The sequence below is a fragment of the Mesoplodon densirostris genome, chromosome 6 (assembly GCF_025265405.1).
Source record: "Mesoplodon densirostris isolate mMesDen1 chromosome 6, mMesDen1 primary haplotype, whole genome shotgun sequence".
NCBI classification, from domain to species: domain Eukaryota; kingdom Metazoa; phylum Chordata; class Mammalia; order Artiodactyla; family Ziphiidae; genus Mesoplodon; species Mesoplodon densirostris.
The window spans coordinates 121,191,424-121,200,313 of record NC_082666.1 but is presented as its reverse complement, the minus strand read 5'-3'; positions in this window follow the sequence as shown (position 1 = coordinate 121,200,313).

Sequence of the window (8,890 nt, the reverse complement as noted above, 5' to 3'; positions counted from 1 at the left end):
TGAAAGCATATGTCCATACAACAACTTACATATAATGTTTGTAACAGTTTCATTTGTAACAATCAAAAATTAGAAACAATTCGAATGTCCATCAACAGATGAATAAATAAATATATTGGGATATATACATACAATGAAATACTACTCAGCTCTAAGGAAATGAATTATTGATACATATAAGCAACAAGGATAGAGCTCAAGAAAATTATGCTAAGATTTTTGCTTTTGGTGTCAAGCTTGGTAATTTTTTGTTTCTTGATCTAGTTGCTGATTATAAGGATATATTCAATTTATGAAAATTCATGTGATATGTCCACTTTTCTAAATGTATATTATATTTCAAAAAAACAACCTTACTAATCAATGACTTTCTATATTTTGGCAAACGCCAGTTTAAAAACCATATGAAGACCTCATTTGAAACAGAAAAATTACCTTGGAATAAATTTAGTAAATTTCTCTTCATGTGAAGATATTTGCAGACTTTGTTATAAAATATAAATGAATATGTAAATCAATTGAGTCATGCTATATTCCTAGATGGAAATACTGGGTATCATAAAATGTAAATTTTTTTCAAGTTATCTGATTGATTTAAATCTACTCTAATGAAAATTGGAACTCTATTAATTATTTCAAAATGTGTCATGTGACCCTATGATTCCTTTGGAAACAAAAAAATAAGATAGAAATGTTGAGAAGAAATGTTTTTCAGAAAGAAAATACATGAGCAAGAACTTCCCCTACTTATTATTTGTCATTGTTTTTGCATCCTGGAAACAGAACCCCTTCCTATGCTTAGGGACTCCTTTTCCTGATGAAGCTAAGACTGCCTCCGTGGAAGACTTGTAAATGTAAAGTATTTGCATTCCCAGCCTCCATAGCTCAAGTTGTGGTCACACAGTTTATGCCATGCCAATCAGACACACCCTTCCTCACACCCTTTCCAATCACACACCCTTCGTGGTTGGAAATTCACGTTGTGTTGATAGGTAGTAGCAGAGGCAGCAGCTACTTCTAGTTTCCAAGAGTTGCAGTGACAGCAATTCCAGTGGCATTAGTGTCCAGTTTTAGTCATATGTAACACCTATGTCCCAGCAGTAGCAGAAGAGTACTGGGTAGGATTTGAGGCATTCTTTTCCGTGTAACCTCTACACCTATTTGTCTGGCACCTTAAGAGATTCTGTCAGTTACCACCATCCTTTTTTTTGTGTGTGTGTGGTACGCGGGCCTCTCACTGCTGTGGCCTCTCCCGTTGCGGAGCACAGGCTCCGGACGCGCAGGCCCAGCGGCCATGGCCCACGGGCCCAGCCGCTCCGCGGCATGCGGGATCCTCCCGGACCGGGGCACAAACCTGTGTTCCCTGCATCGGCAGGTGGACTCTCAACCACTGTGCCACCAGGGAAGCCCCAGTTACCACCATCCTTTTAATAATCCTTTCCTACCTATATAAACCATCATCCTTTTACTTATAGCAATGTTTTGTTGGACTCTTAACATTATAAGTTAGACTCTCATGTTTACAACTAAGCTAATACAATTGACAACCATTCCACCAAGAAAGTTGGTGAAATTTAGGATGTATTACTGGCCTAGTTGGTGCTGAGAGCAGTGAAAAAGCCTGGTGCAATTAAGGGCTGGAACTCTGGCAGCTAGAGGCATGCATGGGCTGTCTGGGATCACATGTAATAAACGGCCCATTACAGGCAAAGCTTGGAAGTCTGAGTGGTCTGTGCATGGAAGAATATGCAGGGCATGAGAATTTCAAGGGATTGGAGGTGAACTGGTGGCTCCTAATAGTGACTGACAACTTAGGGCTTCCCTGGTGGCGCAGTGGTTGAGAGTCTACCTGCTGATGCGGGGGACATGGGTTCGTGCCCCGGTCCGGGAAGATCCCACATGCCACGGAGCGGCCGGGCCCATGAGCCATGGCCGTTGAGCCTGCGCGTCCGGAGCCTGTGCTCCGCAACGGGAGAGGCCACAACAGTGACAGGCCCGCGTAACGCAAAAAAAAAAAAAAAAAAAAAAAATAGTGATTGACAACTTAAAGATAGGGAGTAACTTAAAAGTCTAGAATTCTCAGCTCAGGGCATAGACTGAAAAGCAGAGAATTATCCTAATATTAGCATAATTATAATCTCTTACCTCTTGCAAGGCTGACACAGCTAAAGAAATAAACTTTGCAAGTTTCAGTAACACAATAGATTATATCTACATTAAATCATTTTCTATTACTATGTCCTTCAAAATTTTTTCTAAAACATTTCTTGGTTTGTCTTATTCATGATGTTTTCATTTTTCTTGATATTGTAAGTGGAATATATCCCATTCACATTATAACTTGTTATTGCTATAAAAAGAACATCTAATAATTTTCATATGTAAATATTATAATCATGCACTTAAAATCTCTTGGTTCTAAATAGTTGTCAAAGTAATTTATTCATTTTCCTGGTTGGTGCCTCATGTATATATAATAATAATTCTTTGTCCTCTTTTCCATTATTTATATATTATTTTCCCTAAAAAACATATTGCCTATTTATTCTAGTATTATATATCTTTTGATTCCAAGTGTCTTAACATATTTTTCATTGGTGAACAGATGTTGAGTTTCTTTTTTCAAAGAGCTTTCCAGCATTGTTTGAGAGTATCATATTTTTCTTCCTTTCAGCCTATAAATGTGATAAAATATGTTAACTGACTTTCTATCAATGTTCTTTCTTTGTGGGAGTCACAGTCTTATTAACAGCAAGTCTCCTTCTCAGGGAATGAACCAGACTGATTTAGGAAGATTTCAGGAACTGACTTGAGTCCACACCTCCAGGTCCTTAGCACTTCCTAGTGCTGACCTGGCAGGAAACAGAGTAGGAGAAATGATGTTTTCCTGTTTTTGCTTCAACCTGTTTCAGGAGCAGAAAGCCCATGAGCCAGGGTGCGAAATGAAAAAGAAAAATAGTAGCAATTTAAGAGGAGAAACACAACCAACTTCTATGGAGGGGTAGATTTTTATTGTTCCTTCACCAAATAGGATCTACAATGATTTATAAAATCATCAAATAACGGGTGAAATGTCATTTTTAAGGAACAAGGCCCAGATAGATATGGTAAGAGGTAACATGGTAGTAGTTGATCCTACCTTATCCATCTGGGGCTTGTTCCTTAAAAATGACATTTCACCTTTCGTTTTACTCGTATTCTACCTCTTATATGTGAAAAGCTAGATTTCCAACATAACATATCCCACTTCTTGGAACAGCGGATACCCCATGACTTGTGCCATCTGTTTTGGGCAGCACCGACCTACCAGGCACAGTTCCTTGCGCATGACTACCTGACAGTAAGAAATATTTCACAGAACTATACGTATTCACGTTTGAAGATATTATACCAATTCTTAACATCACCAATCTACATATGAAAAATGAATTCTCTGCTTAGAGTAAAGGTCAAAACTTAAACACATTTCAAAGTATAAGTTGTGCACTTATACCATAAATACGTTGTACTCTTCCAATATTTTTACACGGTCAAAATAATATACAGGTGGGAGCAGAGTGGATTAATTTTTTCCTCATATCCCCCTCTAAGAGAGAAGAAGAAATGAATGGTTTTAAGTGCCAAATATTGTTTGTGTCTTCACAAACATTCTTTCATTGACTAAGGAGGAAAGTCAGGGTCCAGCAGCAGAGCTGTTGACCTCAGCTCTTGGTCCTCCTGTATACCACACAGCCTCACAAAGCTGGGTTCCGTGCATTCAGTCCTGCCACCAAACTTGTATAAGGACCTCATCAACCTCTGATCCTTCTGTCTGTCCAAAGTCTTGTTTTCTTCTAGACTCAGCTCATCTCACTTTGTCCTTTTTCTTCTTTTTTTTTTTTTTGTGGTACGTGGGCCTCTCACTGTTGTGGCCTCTCCCGTTGCGGAGCACAGGCTCTGGACGCGCAGGCTCAGCGGCCATGGCTCACGGGCCCAGCCGCTCCACGGCATGTGGGATCCTCCCGGACTGGGGCACGAACCCGTGTCCCCCGCATCGGCAGGCGGACTCTCAACCACTGCATCACCAGGGAAGCCCTCACTTTGCCCTTTTTCTGACTCCTGCAAAATATACTGGCCTCCCTTTCCTCAGAACAGCAATAAAATTCAGACAACTTTATCACATGAATTTCAACGCTCATATATATTTTAGTGTTATTCAATTAGTTATGATACAGTACTTTATAGTTTTCAAAAGTTTTGTCAATTAGATTATATCTCAACCAGTTTCTTTATCCTGACAAAATCCAACACCAAGTTGAGTTTCTGACACTCAAGTGTGTGTGATTAAATAGAATTGTTTATAGATTCATAAAGTCTCCAAAGCATGAGGATAGATATGAACCTTGAAAATTCATCTTTTCTACTTTACTGCCTTTGTGCACATGTTGCTGATTGAAGTGAAAAAAAAGTTTTATTACAGAACAATAGAAAAATTAAAATTGTAGGAACATATAAGGCAATTAACTAAACAATATTTTGAAACAATTTTTAAAATTGGAGCTTAAATAAATAATAATGATAATTAGTACTATGATTTTATAACTGTGTTCTCTGGGGCTCTGGGATTCTCTAAGGTGTATCAAGGCCTTTGGGGGTGGGGTGAGGATAAAAAGAAAAGAAGACTAAACAGGTAAAAAGTCAGCCGCTTCAACACAGCCTAAGCCAGAATAGTCCCACTCCCATTTGACATTTTGAAGTTGTATGAAATATATCTTTTATAAAAAGAGGATCAGAGGATCAAACCAATAGATAACTTAAAAAAACCACTCATTTGGTTAAGTGCTTATCTTTTAAAAATAAAGAAATTATAGGTCAACTAGGACAAGTAACTATCTGACCTCACCCAGCTTGATAGTGGCTGACTTGAGACAAGAGAAAGATTCAGGAAACATTTATGAAGAACCGACTGTCTGCTCAGTACCTCCGTAAGCCCTCATGTATCCACAATGCAGCTTTCAGTGTAGGGACAGAGAGATTTGTCCCAACAACCTGTTGAGTGATTAGATTATTAAGAAAAAAATTTATTGTGGCTATACTTTGCCATTCAGAAGAGATACTAATATTATTTTTAAATATAGTGAAGACTGAGGAGAGACCTTCAAGATGGCGGAAGAGTAAGACGTGGGGATCACCTTCCTCCCCATAACTACATCAGAAATACATCTACATGTGGAACAGCTCCTACAGAACAGCTACTGAACGCTGGCAGAAGACCTCAGACCTCCCCAAAGGCAAGAAACTCCCCATGTACCTGGGTAGGGAAAAGAAAAAGAAAAAACACAGACAAAAGAGTAGGGACAGGACCTGCACCAGTGGGAGGGAGCTGTGAAGGAGGAAAGGTTTCCACACACTAGAAGCCCCTTCGCGGGCGGAGACTGCGGGTGGCGGAGTGGGGAGCTTCGGAGCTCCGGAGGAGAGCGCAGCCACAGGGGCGCGGAGGGCAAAGCGGAGAGATTCCCGCACAGAGGATTGGTGCCGACCGGCACTCACCAGCCCGAGAGGCTTCTCTGCTCACCTGCCGGGGCAGGCGGGGATGGGAGCTGAGGCTCGGGCTTCGGAGGTCGTATCCCAGGGAGAGGACTGGGGTTGACGGCGTGAACACAGCCTGAAGGGGGCTAGTGCGCCATGGCTAGCTGGGAGGGAGTCCGGGAAAAAGTCTGGAGCTGCCGAAGAGGCAGGAGGCCATTGTTTCCTGGTGCGTGAGGAGAGGGGATTAGGAGCGCTGCTTAAAGGAGCTTCAGAGACAGGCGCGAGCCGCCGCGGCTGTCAGCGCGGACCCCAGAGACGGGCATGAGACGCTCAGGCTGCTGCTGCCACCAAGAAGCCTGTGTGCGAGCACAGGTCACTCTCCACACCTCCCCTCCCGGGAGCCTGTGCAGCCCGCCACTGCCAGGGTCCCGTGATCCAGAGACAACTTCCCCGGGAGAGCGCTCGGCGCGCCTCGGGCTGGTGCAACGTCACGCCGGCCTCTGCCGCTGCAGGCTCGCTCTGCATCCGTACCCCTCCCTCCCCCCGGGCCTGAGTGAGCCAGAGCCCCCGAATCAGCGGCTCCTTTCACCCGGTCCTGTCTGAGCGAAGAACAGACACCTCCAGGTGACCTACATGCAGAGGCGGGGCCAGATCCAAAGCTGAACCCCAGGAGCTGTGAGAACAAAGAAGGGAAAGGGAAATCTCTCCCAGCAGCCTCAGGAGCAGCGGATTAAATCTCCACAATCAACTTGATGTACCCTGCATCTGTGTTATACCGGAATAGACAACGAATCATCCCAAATTGAGGAGGTGGACTTTGGGAGCAACAATACATATATTTTTCCCTTTTTCTCTTTTTGTGAGTGTGTATGTGTATGCTTCTTTGTGTGATTTTGTCTGTATAGCTTTGCTTTTACCATTTGTCCTAGGGTTTTATCTGTCCATTTTTAATTTTATTTTTATTTATTTTTTTAGTTTAGTTTTCAGCACTTGTTATAATTGGTGGATTTGTTTTTTGGTTTGGTTGCTCTCTTCTTTCTTTCTTTCTTTTTCTTTTTCTATTACTTTAAATTTTTATTCTTTTTTTTTTTTTTTTTTTTCCATTTTTTTTTTATTAGTTTCTGCTTTATAACAAAGTGAATCAGTCATACATATACATCTGTTCCCACATCCCCTCCCTCATGCATCTCCCTCCCTCCCACCCTCCCTATCCCTCCCCTCCAGGCAGTCACAAAGCACCGAGCTGATCTCCCTGTGCTCTGCGGCTGCTTCCCACTGTCTATCTAGCCTACGTTTGGTAGTGTATATATGTCCATGCCTCTCTTTCGCTTTGTCACAGCTTACCCTTCCCCCTCCCCATATCCTCAAGTCCATTCTCAAGTAGGTCTGTGTCTTTATTCCCGTTTTACCCCTAGGTTCTTCATGACATTTTTTTTTCTTATATTCCATATATATGTGTTAGCATACGGTATTTGTCTTTCTCTTTCTGACTTACTTCACTCTGTATGACAGACTCTAGGTCTATCCACCTCATTACAAATAGCTCAGTTTCGTTTCTTTTTATGGCTGAGTAATATTCCATTGTATATATGTGCCACATCTTCTTTATCCATTCATCCGATGATGGACACTTAGGTTGTTTCCAGCTCCGGGCTATTGTGAATAGAGCTGCAATGAACATTTTGGTACATGTCTCTTTTTGAATTATGGTTTTCTCAGGGTATATGCCTAGTAGTGGGATTGCTGGATCATATGGTAGTTCTATTTTTAGTTTTTTAAGGAACCTCCATACTGTTCTCCATAGTGGCTGTACCAATTCACATTCCCACCAGCAGTGCAAGAGTGTTCCCTTTTCTCCACACCCTCTCCAGCATTTATTGTTTCTAGATTTCTTGATGATGGCCATTCTGACTGGTGTGAGATGATATCTCATTGTAGTTTTGATTTGCATTTCTCTAATGATTAATGATGTTGAGCATTCTTTCATGTGTTTGTTGGCAGTCTGTATATCTTCTTTGGAGAAATGCCTATTTAAGTCTTCTGCCCATTTTTGGATTGGGTTGTTTGTTTTTTTGCTATTGAGCTGCATGAGCTGTTTATAAATTTTGGAGATTAATCCTTTGTCAGTTGCTTCATTTGCAAATATCTTCTCCCATTCTGAGGGTTGTCTTTTGGTCTTGTTTATGGTTTCCTTTGCTGTGCAAAAGCTTTGAAGTTTCATTAGGTCCCATGTGTTTATTTTTGTCTTTATTTCCATTTCTCTAGGAGGTGGGTCCAAAAGGATCTTGCTGTGATTTATGTCATAGAGTGTTCTACCTATGTTTTCCTCTAAGAGTTTGATAGTTTCTGGCCTTACATTTAAGTCTTTAATCCATTTTGAGCTTATTTTTGTGTATGGTGTTAGGGAATGATCTAATCTCATACTTTTACATGTCCCTGTCCAGTTTTCCCAGCACCACTTATTGAAGAGGCTGTCCTTTCTCCACTGTACATTCCTGCCTCCTTTATCAAAGATAAGTTGGCCATATGTGCGTGGGTTTATCTCTGGGCTTTCTATCCTGATCCACTGATCTATCTTTCTGTTTTTATGCCTAAATTTTTATTCTTAATAATTATTTTTTATTTTAATAACTTTATTTTATTATTATTATTTCTTTCTTTTTTTTCCCCTTTTCTTCTGAGCCATGTGGCTGACAGGGTCTTGGTGATCTGGCCAGGTGTCAGGCCTGTGACTCTGAGGTGGGAGAGCCAAGTTCAGGATATTGGTCCACCAGAGACCTCCCAGCTCCACGTAGTATCAAATGGCAAAAGATCTCCCAGAGATCTCCATGTCAACGATAAGACCCAGCTCCACTCAACGACCAGCAAGCTCCAGCACTGGACACCCTATGCCAAACAACTATCAAGACAGAAACATAACCCCACCCATTAGTACAGAGGCTGCCTAAAATCATAATAAGGTCAAAGACACCCCAAAACACACCAACGGATGTGGTCCTGCCCACCAGAAAGACAAGATCCAGCCTCATCCACCAGAACACAGGCACTAGTCCCCTCCACCAGGAAGCTGACACAACCTACTGAACCAAACTTAGCCACTGGAGGCAGACACCAAAAACAATGGGAAACATGAACCTGCAGCTTGCAAGAAGGAAACCCCAAACACAGTAAGTTAAGAAAAATGAGAAGACAGAGAAACACACAGCAGATGAAGGAGCAAGGTAAAAACCCACCAGACCAAACTAATGAAGAGCAAATAGGCAGTCTACCTGAAAAAGAATTCAGAGTAATAATAGTAAAGATGACCCAAAGTATTGGAAATAGAATGGAGAAAATACAAGAAAAGTTTAACAAGGACCTAGAAGAACTAAAGAGCAAACGA